At 40.1% G+C, this 12,822-nt stretch overlaps 1 long non-coding RNA gene and 1 pseudogene across 1 annotated transcript in view; one reads left to right on the top strand and one right to left on the bottom strand.

Annotated features, from left to right (window-relative positions):
- The window catches only part of LOC141585573 (uncharacterized), a 68,636-nt gene that overhangs the window by 54,169 nt on the left and 1,645 nt on the right, over nt 1-12,822 (top strand). The gene's annotated exons all lie outside the window — the stretch shown is intronic.
- LOC101052967 (glutathione S-transferase omega-1-like) lies at nt 8,339-10,076 on the bottom strand (annotated as a pseudogene).

The raw sequence follows: 12,822 nt of genomic DNA, 5'->3' as shown, positions 1-12,822 counted from the left end.
CCAAGCCTGGCAATTTTTGTATTCTTTTTCCCCATGTTTCGCTTTGTATACCTTCTATTATTCATTTCTTCAATTCATGAATCCTTTTTTCTGCTATGTCTAATCTGCCATTAATTTTTTCATCCAGTGTACTTTTCATCTTGGTCATTTTGATTTTTATCTCCAGAGGTTCTACTTGAGTCTTTTCTTATATTTTCATGTCTTTATTTAACATTCTGAACATATGAAATACAGTTATAATAGCTGTTGTAATGTCCTCATCTTCTGATTCTAACATCTGTATTAGTTCTGGGTTAGTTTCAATTGACTAATTGTTTTCCTCATTATGGGTCATGTTTTCTTCTTTGTATGTCTGGTAATTTTTGGTGGGATATCAGACATTATAAATTTTACCTTTTGAGTATGGAATATTTTTGTGTTGTTATAAATATTCTTAAATTTCATTCTGAAATGTTTAAGTTATTTAGATATGACCTTTTGGGGGTCTTTTATGATGTGTTAGGTGTACCCACCTATGATTTATGACTTCTTAGCTGTATTCAACTAGAACTAATTATTTCCTATTAGTAAAGCAAAATTTTCCTGAGTTTCCTACCCAATGCACCAGGAATTCTGAGTTTTTCCCCATCTGGCTTAAGAACAGGTACCACTCCTGACTTCATGTTAACCAGGCACTGTTGTTCTCTACTTCTTTTGGATGTTTCTTTCCCAGCCTTAGGTAATTTGCAGATTATATATACACAGATATGTATACCCGGCTAAATGCTCAATGGGGACCTTGAGTATATTTCTAAGGTCTTTCTGGGGTCTTTGCTCTCTCACAGAGCAGTTCTCAGAATCAAGAGTTTTTTATATATGTAAAGGCTTCTAACTTGATGCCCAACATATAGTTGAGGCTCAATAAATATTTTAAACATCCAATTTAGATCTCCAGATAAAACAAACTTTAGTGAACATTTCTCACTCTTTTGACTACCCAGCATTTACAATTTCTTCTAATCAGGCAGAGCTTGTTTTCCATCATAGAAACTGCAAAGAAGCAAGTCAGGGAAGAAGCAGAGACCACACTGAGTTTATTCTAGAGACAGGAAGCAGCATGGCAGTGAGAGCAGCTCCATTCACTCTTTAGAGGCAGCATTCTTGGTGGCCATAGTAATAATGGCCCAGCAGTGCAGAAGTGGAATTTTCATTAAGCCTATTCTTTGGTGAGATTTGGGGCTCTTTTCTAGCTGTGTCACCTGGCAATCTAGTTGTTTTTCTAGAGATTCTGTATGCCATCCAGTATCTTTAAACATTTTGCATTGTTAAAGTACACCATACCTACAGAAAAACACGCACATAAGTAACTATTTTTTACAAACTGCGTGCATTTTTATAGCCAATGCTCAGATCAAGAAACAGAGTATTACCAACATCCTAAAATCTTCCTCATTCCCCCTCTAGTCACTACCATCTGCTATTCCAGGATAAGCATAGTCCGGACTCCTAGCATCATAGATTAATTCGCCTCGTCTTGTTTTTCTTCTTTATACAAATAGAATCATACCACATTTGTTGTATAGGTCCGACATTGTGATTGTGAACTTTATCCATATTGTTTTACGTAGTTGTATTTCATTCACTCTTACTAGTATAGCAAAGTATTCCATTCTATAAATACGCTATCATCTTTATGCATTTGTGTTGGGGGTTCTCAAGACCACCCTCAGGCTCAACGATTTGTTGGGAAGACTCACAGAACTCAGAAAAGCTGTTATACTCATGCATAAGATTTATTTCAGTAAAAGGATATGGATTAAAATTAGCAAAGGGAAAAGGTGCACAGGGTTGAGTCCAGGAGAAATCAGGCACAAGCTTCTAGTTGTCATCACCCAGTTGAGTCACACAGATAGTGCTTAATTTTTTTCAGCAATGGTATGTGACAGCACATGCAAAGTGTTGCCAACTAGGGAAGCTACTTGAGCCTTGGCATCCAGAATATTTATTGGAGACTAAACTACTCAGTCTCCAGCTCCTATAGGTCAAATGGATACAGAGAGGCCTAAAGCCTCAGGCATTCAAAAACAGGCATTTCGTTAGTGTTAACCAGCTGGCATAGCCCAAGGCATTAGGCATAAAAAGACACCCTTTTCAGGCAGGATGGTCCAAGGGCTCAGAGACCTTTTCCTGGGAACCAGGCCAAGGGCCATTGCTGGAAATCCTGGAAATGTATGGGGTTTGAGTAGCCCAGGCCTACAGAGTTTAACCCTTTATACATATCGTCATATTGTTGATAAGCATCTAGGCAGTTTACATTGTATTAATATGAATAGTGCTGTTGTGAATATTGTTGTACACATTTTTTATTAAAGATTTGTGGGCATTTCTATTGGGTGTTTACTTAGAAGTGGAAATGGTAGATTATAGAACATAGCATTTGCTCAGCTTTCATATACACCGCCAAAGAGTTTTCCAAAGTGACTGTGCCAATTTACATTCTCAGCATCAGTGTAACATAAGGTTCCAATATCCTTTTTTAAAGCAGTTTTATTGAAATATAATGAACATAAAGTACATCCTATATTGAATTATCCAATTTGATAAATTTTGACATACATTATATACCTGTAAAACCACCACCACAAGCAAGACAATAAAAGTATCGGTCAACTCGAAAAGTTTCCTTATAGTTCCAATATCCTCTCAATTAATTCATTTTTCTATTAAAAATCAGCCAGGGGCCGGGCACGGTGGCTCAAGCCTGTAATCCCAGCACTTTGGGAGGCCGAGGCGGGTGGATCACGAGGTCAACAGATCGAGACCATTCTGGTCAACGTGGTGAAATCCCATCTCTACTAAAAATACAAAAACTTAGCTGGGCATGGTGGCGCATGCCTGTAATCCCAGCTACTTAGGAGGCTGAGGCAGGAGAATTGCCTGAACCCGGGAGGCGGAGGTTGCGGTGAGCCGAGATCGCACTATTGCACTTCAGCCTGGGTAACAACAGCGAAGCTCCGTCTCAAAAAAAAAAAAAAAAAAAAAAAAAAAAAAAAAAAAAAAAAAAAAAAAAAAAATCAGCCAGAGTCAGTTTCTGTTGCTTACAATGGAGATTTCCTAGATGATGTAATCTATTCTAGATGATATAATCCATCTTGCGTTTGTGCCCAGCTTGGTCCTCTGCACTTCTTTTCATTTCAATTCTTGCTGAGCATCTATGATGTATGCCAAACACATAGATTCTGAATTTGCCAGTGTAAGTCATTTTGGCCAGATTCCAGGTCATCTGATTGTGGCTTTGTCCTCAAGACTCTTGGTGATTCCACACATCATTTAATCTTCAGTTTTCTGCACATACTTCTTCCTGAACTACGTTATAGCCCCTGGCCCCAGTCTTTCCTGGTTGGCCCAGAAACAAACTCCTCTAGATTCATCCCCGAGAGAGGTTTTCCTAGATGTTAAGAGAAAGGACTTCTTCCTCACGTCTTCTTTAAGTTGCCTAGACTAGTGATATAGGTTAAATTGTGTCCCTTCCTCCACCCCATCAAAATATGTAGATGTCTTAACCTCCAGTACCTCAGAATGTGACCTTATATGGAGATAGTATCTCTATCTCCATATAGGGTGATGTAAATATTCAAGTTAAAATGAGATTAGGGTGGACTCTAATCCAATATGACTACTGTCCTTATAAAAATGGGAAATTTGAATACAGATAACAGATACTTGAACAAATTTGGACATAATGACATAACAACAAATAGAAGATGATGTGGAGAGAGACAAGGAAGAAAGCCATTTACAAGCCAGGGAGAGAGACGTGGAACAGATCCTTCCTTCACGTCCTTCCGAAGGAGCCAACCCTGCTGACACCTTGATTTCAGACTTCCAGCTTAAGAACAGTGAGACAATACATTTCTGTTGTTTAAGACACATCATTTGTGGTACTTTGTTAAGGCAGCTCTAGCTAATTAATACAATCAGGTAGGATGCATTAGCTTTTCTCTGTCATTTTCAAATCACGTGGAATACAGCAGAGGATCGGAAGGCAGTGTCTGCCCTTTTGGAAATGCTTCATTCTAGAAATTGAGGTTGTGGGAAAATAACTTGAGAAGAGCAAACTAACTCCATATTTTTTACTTTGGTCATTCATGAGACCCTGAATAGGACTGGCTAAATCCTGAAGTTCTATACTCCTTGTTCTTTTCTTTCCGTTTTCTCGAATTGATAGGCGTGATTCATTTTTCACAGCCATCTGTGGGAACACATGGACTCCTTCAGCTAGTGGCTATTAAGATCCATTCTACAGTCTGAGGGGGGTTATTTGGGAATGTTTTTCTCCTAGGTTCTTTTCATGGGAACTTTTCCAAAACAGAAGGTTAATAAAATTTCGATAGAGGCAGATACACAATGTCTTGAAAACCCCCGATATATTCTCATCGCCTTTAATCAGGTCATCTGACAGGCTCCCTTCAAAGAACCTGACTCTGAGTCCTTGTGAGGGCTGATTTTGCTTTATTTGTCAAATATTGTGAAGTCTTTTGCCTTGTTGGTCAAAAGTTGATTAAAGAAGAAATACCAGGGAGAAAGAACAACATAAACAGAAAATATATTGAAAATACTAAATGCATTCAGAGCATATGATTGATTCCCTTCCAGTTCAATCTGACTAGAGAATATAATAAATTTGTTCCCTGGGGAACTTCTTTTCCACTTTAAGTCCTTCCTTTGGCTATTTTCACCTTCCAATCTCTATCCTCTTTCCTGGTTTTCAGGTCTAGATTTGCAGCTATTTCAGCAAAGCTGTATAATGACCCATTTGGTTGAGCCTTGGGAGTCAGATTCTGATTGCTTCTTGGAAGTGAGCATAGCAAGATCCCTCTGAGGCCTTGCTCTTAGTGAATTAGTGAATGTCTTGGTTTCCTGGAGATTAGAGTTGCCCTTCTGCAGCTCTGGCTCCATTTCCTCTCGCTTCCATGGGTGAGTGTCACTCGCTATCTACAGAGTTGCTTTTCTTCTTCTTTTTAAAAATTGAGATTAAATCCACATAACATAAAATTTACCATTTTAACCTTTTTACAGTGTACATTTTGGTGGTTTTTAGTATATTCACAATGTTGTGCAACTATCAGCGCTAACTCCAGAGTGTTTCCAGCACCCCAAAAAGAAACCCTGTACCCATTAACTGTCATGTCCTGATTCCTCCATCTCCCCTTTTTCTGGTACCCACTAACCTATTTTCTGTCTCTTTGGATTTGCCTAATCTGGATATTTCATATAAATTGAACCATATGATACTTAGACTTTGTGTCTAGCCTCTTTCACTTAGCATGTTTTCAGGGTTCATCCATGTTGTAGTATGTTTCAGTACTCCATTCCTTTATTTGGCTGACTGTCATTCCATTGTATAAATATACCACATTTTATTTATTCATTCATCAAGTGATTGGCATTTGGGCTGTTTCCATTTGGGGCCTATTATGAATAATGTAGTTATGAATATTCATGTATTAGTTTTAGTGTGGACATATATTTTCATTTGTATGTATATGTATTAATATATCCACAGGGCATATACCTGTTAAACTGGGTCATATAGTAACTCCACGTTTAAGTTTTTGAAGAACCGCCAACCATTTTTTTAGTCTTTTTTTTTCAAGGAGAATAAGATGATAAGATTGATTTCAGACACACTGATGTTAAGGATAAGCTGAATTGTCAGAGAGAAATGCCCACCATGAGTTGAAGATGCAAGAGTGGAGCTCAGGTAGAGATGACAAGATTGCATGTGTCGACATTCAAATGCAGTGACCGCCAAAGCTACGAGGGAGATGAGGTCTCTGAGGGTGATAACAGGTAGAAAGAAGAAAATACAAGAAACCTATGATAGGCCCAGCACTGCCTAAGATCGTACTTTACTTGTGTTGTTAGTTTAATCATTACAACATAATGAAGTGAGTGCTACTATTAGCCCCATTTTATAGATGGGGAAACTGACGCTCACTGAGGTTAAGCATAGTAGCTAGTTTGCATAGTGTGTATACAGCAGAGCCAGGATTTGAATGCTGGCAAAGAACATAGATATAGCCAGAAGAAATTTAGAGGATGAGAAGCAAATTAAAAAGAAAGAGACCCATTACCTGCAATAGGGTGGGATAAGTGAGTTACTATGTTCCAGAATAAAAGGAAGAAGTTTTTTTGTTTGTTCTTTGTTTTAGAAGGAATTTGTCAATTGTGCAGACTATTACAAAGACATCAAGCAAACACAAGAGAGAGATGTTTAATAATATCTAATTATCCCATTTTTGACCCGTTACAATTCTCAGGATGTTTCCTATTTAGCTATTAACTAATCTGTCCTGACAGCTCCTCTATATGCATTTTCCTCTGCAGAACACCAGGACATTACTGGGTCACTATTATAGACAATAAATACATTTCAGAATGAGTAAGGAAACCGATTATTTACAGAGAAAACAGTTTCACAAAAACTAATTTTTTTTTTTTTTGAGATGGAGTCTCGCTCTGTTGCGCAGGTTGGAGAGCAGTGGCATGATCCCAGCTTACTGCAACCCCACCTCCCAGGTTCAAAGGCTTCTCTTGCCTCAGCCACCCAAGTAGGTGGGATTACAAGCATGCACCATCATGCCCAACTAATTTTTGTATTTTTAGTAGAAATAGGGTTTCACCATGTTGGTCAGGCTGGTGTTGAACTCCTGACCTCAAATGATTCACCTGCCCCGGCCTCCCAAAATGCTGGGATTACAGGCCTGAGCACTGCACCCGGCCAAAAACTAAAATGTTCAAGTAAAATGAGATTCTCTTATGGTAAGTCATGAAGTAAAATTTTGAATGCATAAGATTAAATAACTCTTAGTACTAGAAGGAAAAGAATTATATTGCAGCATTGAAATAAAACTGTATTTTATGGGTGATTAAGTGGTACCCTCACCTTTCTTCAGTTTTTTATATCTTTGGCTTTTTTTTTTCCCTCTTCAGATGATGGCAGGTGGACCTTAAAGGGCCATTATTTTGGAGCACTGAAGCACATCCACATAACGATGACATTATATGACAAATCTCAGGCAGTTTCAGCCAGTCAAGTCTTTTTCATTAGTAGTCTCAGGTATTGCTGGGGCTAGAGTCTTCCCTCAGTTCAGATCGTTGGTTTATTTGGCACTTAAGAATATTTTCAAAGATAAAGTAAGGTTGGATACCCTGAAAAACCAATCATAAAAGCTGTCCATACAAAGATTTTATGTGGAAAATTGCCATGAAAAACTAAGGAACAAATGTTTTTAAGAGAAAAATAAGGTAAAAATAAAGTGAAATGGATGTCATAGTAAATCTCTGTTACTGACAAGCCAATGGACAACCAAGCAACTAACTAGAATAAATTCATCCATTGGCTTGTCTGCAGCTCGATTTTACAGGCTGCTCTCCGTTAGAAAACAAATGGTTTTAGGGTTGCTTTTTATTAAAAAAAAAAAAAAAAAAAAAAAAAAAAAAAAAAAGAGCCTTACCGAGAACCCTTGTACCCTCACTATCTGCCTAAATAATGTCTTTTTAGCTCCACTAGATGCCTGGTACCTGGCATTGGGATGATTAAGGAAAAGGAATATTGTCTCTTGGGTGTATGAGTCAGATAGTTGTGGTATGACTCTGGATTGGTTAGTTTGCATATCAAAGGCATGCATGCTTCTGGCTGAGTCTTTTGCTGTTTCTAAGAATTAGCTAACCCTGAAGGGGGCTGTCTCTCCCCAGCTAGATAGGTTTTTTTTAAAGATGTCAAAACGTCATAACATAGAAAAATTTAAAAATATACAATCTAAAAAGTGGGTTTTTTCCATAGTTTGTTAGTTGTCATGAAAAGAATTTTCATGCAATGAAGCATTGTCCTATTCTGAATATGAAAGAGGTATTTATATTACACTGCACTGTAGGGAAGTAGTGTAAGAAAAGAGACCAAGTTCATCGAAGCCTTCCCAGCTGGACCATTTCCTAACATTAATTGCATCTATGTAAATTACTTCTTGTTGATCATTCAAATGCATTCTTTCCATTTATTTATTTATAGATGACTCTAGCTCTCACCCAAAAGGAATTTAAAAAGAAAAAAGACCTAAAATCAAATTTGAATGAGGAATGCTAGAAAGCTGTTAATGTCCCATCGGCCTGCAGAAAGCGAAGTACGTTGGTATATTAATGTGGGCAGCAAAGGCTATCTGGCTCATACAGGAAAATTTCAGAGAGATTTGTTTACTCTTCATCTCTTTGGCAGTCATTTTTTTTATTTCAGCGTTGCCTATCCTCCTTGTCACTGGTTGTGTGTGGTCTGTGTTCTATTTGATCTCTTCACTAAGGTTTCATTAGAGTTTTGATATTGACTTTTTTTTTAAATGAAGGAAAACATCAGACATATGTTTATTGCTGACTCCTACCCGCTTCAGAGCCCACAGTCACAGGCCTCTGGGCTGTTCTGTAAGTAGAGCTCTATGAAACCTTGTCAGTCCTTCATCCTAGTGAGTAGGGCTGAGACTCTCAGATCTTCCCTCATGGCTGCCATCCACAGTTTAAGTTCTGGAGTGTGGTCTACACGCTCATTTAACTTCATTGATTCCAGCTGTTCGAACCAGGGCCAGGTGAGGTAATCAATCATAGAGATGGAACTGCCATCAAACAAGGTTGTTATCTTATTAGTCAGAACCACCTCTAGCTTGCTAAATTCTTGTGTTATTTATTTGTTTGTTTGTTTGAGACAGAGTCTTGCTTTGTTGCCCAGGCTGGAGTGCTGTGGCGTGACCTTGGCTCACTGCAACCTTCATCTTCCAGGTTCAAGAGATTCTCCTGCCTCAGCCTCCCGAGTAGCTGAGATTACAGGCATGTGCCACCACACCCAGCCAATTTTTGTAATTTTAGTAGAGATGGGGTTTCACCATGTTGGCCAGACTGGTCTCAAACTCCTGACCTCAAGTTGTTACATGTGCCACTTGCTCAAGGAGACCACTAGGCAGGCTTTGTGTGAGCAACATGGCTGTTTATTCACCTGGGTGTGGGTGGGCTGAGTCCGAAAAGAGAGTCAGCGGAGGGTGGTGGGAATAGGAGTTGGTTTTATAGGTTGGGGCAAGCAGTCAATTAAAGGTGGTAATCCATTTTAGGGAGGGTGAGGGCATAACAGGATGCATGGTCACAAGGGTAGGGGTCAGTAATCTATCTTGGGGAGGGGAGGGGTGTCACAGGATATATGGTCATAATTGTAGGGGTCATCTGTTACGAACAGGCATGATCATAAGGTTGGAGGATATTGGTTGCAAGCAGAGGGGAGGGTGCGGTAAATTACATAGTTACAGGGTGGGGGTCTTGAGAAACCCAATGTCCAGGGGGAAATTCCGCAAGACTGAGCAGGAACAATTGTTGCAGGTTGCAGGGGGAGAGTCATTAGTTGAGGCAGGAACAAGTTGTTTCACTTCTTTCTGTGGCCACCTGGTTACTTGTGGTTGCTTCAGACTTTCTGGTTCCTGGAGACCATCCAGAGGTGTAAATGTGGGTCACCAAGGCTAAAATGGCCAGTCCTGGACTAGGAGGCCTAACAAGTGATCTGCCTGCCTTGGCCTCCCAAATGTTGGGATTACAGGCGTGAGCCACCGTGCCCACCTCTAAATTCTTTATGCAATGCTTCTTTCAGACTAGCACAGACTTCTTCTTTCAGCTTCTAAGAAAGCTTCCAACCAAAGATGGCACCTTTGAAAACAACTCAAAGACCATCTTCTGGCAAGCTGTCTTATAGAGGTCATCTGGCAGCTTCTTCCCTGGTATGCTTCATCCAGGGTACTCACAGGTGATCGCAGACTCGTGGATCAGCTGACTCTGACTATTTTCCAGAACTGGCACCAGATTAAAGGGATTTTTCATAAAGAACCATTCAGGCTTATTCATCAAGTTGATATTGATGACTTCATGCCTGATTCCCTTGGTCTTGCGGACCAGACTCATCCTCTCAGGAAATGGGCAGAACCTCATGCTGTAGAGGCCAATCAGGCCCCTGGGACCAGCCCTGGAGTGCTTCCCTTCCCCAGGCTCCTGGCTGACTCCCCAGACATCACGGCCCAGCGCAGGCCAAGCTCCCAATGCTGCGGGCTCTCGACATCGACATTTTGAACATTTGACATCTCTTTAAACTTTAAAATATTTGATTAAGTAAAAAAAAAACTCCAAAGTTATACAAACATATATTATTTTTTAATAATCATTGAATATTGACACATTTAGAGTAGTATGGCATTCTCAAAACTACACCATTAAGTTGAAAAAGAAAGATACATTTCTAATTTAATGTTACTCATAAAAAATTAAAAACTCAGGGTTTGTTTTTGTTTGTTTTGTTTTGTTGTTGTTGTTTGTTTTTCTAAGACAGAGTCTTACTCTGTTGCCCAGGCCAGAGTGCAGTGGCATGATCTCAGATTACTGCAACCTCCACCTCCCAGATTAAAGCAATTCTCCTGCCTCAGCCTCCTGAGTAGCTGGAATTACAGGCATGCGCCACCACACTTGGCTAAATTTTGTATTTTTAGTAGAGACGGAGTTTTGCTAGGTTGGCCGGGTTGGTCTCAAACTCCTAGCCTCAAGCAATCCACCTGCCTGACCTTCCCAAAGTGCTGGGGTTACAGGCATGAGCCACCATGCCTGGCCTCAAAACTCAGTTTTTAAAAATTAAGCAATGAAATGCTCAGTAGCTCATTCATTTCACATTAGTCACCTGCCAGTGTCTACAGTTATTAATGACCTCGTGTTATTTTCATGCATTTGTATGCCTGTGCATAAATTGTCCAGAATCATTATGTGAGACTACTTTCAGTTAAACCTTGGTTGAAATCATGCCTTGCATTTTAGGTAAAGAAGTGACCAGTCCAGGGAGGGAATTCAATTCCTCTCTTCCTCACCCACTTCCTTTCTCTCCTTTTTTCTCTTCCCCTCCCTCTCTTTTTCCTGTGTTCCTTCCTTCATTTCTCTCTGTCGTTCTTTCCTTTTTTCTTTCTTTCTGGCATGCTTACAACATTGGTGCTAATAAGTAATCTTTTAAAAAAATATATTTACCGCTTGCCACCATAGATGAGCCAATATGATTTGGGCTTCCTGGACCACATCCCTTATGACAGAAACCTGTTGGCATTTCCAAGACTCAAGATAGGATATGTACTCTCTGTTCCATAAGAAGAAGAGGCTAACAAGGCTTCAGCTATGATATTCAAGAAAGAAAACTGGTATCATCGGTAGGAAAAATCCACTTACAACCAGCCCAGCATGTGTTAGCTATTGGAACCACTGTGAGAACTCTCTGTAGCTCTTATGTGTGGTCTAGAATCTTCTTTGCAGTTGATGACTATGACACAGTTCAGTTCTAAGTCCACAGAAAATATGGTTTAGCCAGAATTTCCGATTAACTAGATTATCTTTGCTGTCTAAATTCATGTAGTTTACTTTCTGTAGGATACTGGGACATGAACAGCTTTTAGGGTTGCTCACTCAAATTTCATTCTAGGTTTTTTTTCCTTCCTAAACTTCTTTTGGAGTGAGAGCTGGGGTTTGTCTATTGTTTTATTGCATTTTTACCTCCACAACCGGCCAATTCCTTATCCCTCCCCACTTCTCTTAACTCTCCTTTGGTCCCAAGCATTTTCTCTTATCTGGATGCAAATGGACATCTCAGCTCCTCCTTGTTAGATTGCTTGCGTAGCTAGCTCCCTGCATCAAAGAGAACTTCGATCACAGGGCATAGAATCACTAATACTCCAGCATCTTGCCTGTGCATAGTCAGGTGATAGCACAAGCAGCCGCCCCTCCCCTTTTCCAACAAAGAGGGAAACAAGATTAGCGTTCCACACTTGAGCTATTATTTCATAAAGAGTTCAGTGCTTCAGCACAATTGCCTGATCTTTATCATCACAATTCAATTTTTCAGGATGCATTGAAGAGAAAAAATCATGTTCAAGTTATCTTCCTCTTTGTATAAGAACATCCAGCAAAAGTCCCCTCCTCCCAATCCCCAGAGGAGGACAGCAGCCTCTACAACTACTGAATGCCATTAGAAATACCAAGATGAGCCGGGCACGGTGGCTCAAGCCTGTAATCCCAGCACTTTGGGAGGCCGAGGCGGGTGGATCACGAGGTCGAGAGATCGAGACCATCCTGGTCAACATGGTGAAACCCCGTCTCTATTAAGAATACAAAAAAAAAAAATAGCTGGGCGTGGTGGCGCGTGCCTGTAATCCCAGCTACTCAGGAGGCTGAGGCAGGAGAATTGCCTGAACCCGGGAGGCGGAGGTTGCGGTGAGCCGAGATCGCGCCATTGCACTCCAGCCTGGGTAACAAGAGCGAAACTCCGTCTCAAAAAAAAAAAAAAAAAAAAAAAAGAAATACCAAGATGAGTCCCCTCTGTTTCAAGACTTGACAGCTCTGTGCTTTTTCAGGCACAGAGAGTTGACCTGACTTTTCTTCTTCTGATAGCTTTCTGCAGGGCTTTGCAGAATAACTTTTGCTTTGATTACCCAGTGATTTACAGCCCTTCTCATTTGCTTCTCATATCTCCTTCTTCCAGAGTATAGGGAGCTCTCCTTTTACCCTGTTTCCTCAAAGCAATTTTTCTTATCATCCCCTGGAATTTCAAGGTCTACCTCCCTTATGTCATTTTGATTCTCCTGAATAATGACTGTCTATTTTCTTTCTTCCTGCTTCCTCTCTTCCTCACCCACTTCCTTTCTCTCCTTTTTCTCTTCCCCTCCCTCTCTTTTTCCTGTGTTCCTTCCTTCATTTCTCTCTGTCATTCTTTCTTTTTTTCTTTCTTTCTGG

This window comes from Saimiri boliviensis, chromosome 9 (genome assembly GCF_048565385.1).
Source record: "Saimiri boliviensis isolate mSaiBol1 chromosome 9, mSaiBol1.pri, whole genome shotgun sequence".
Classification (NCBI taxonomy): Eukaryota; Metazoa; Chordata; class Mammalia; order Primates; family Cebidae; genus Saimiri; species Saimiri boliviensis.
This window is presented reverse-complemented; position numbering and strand designations above follow the sequence as displayed.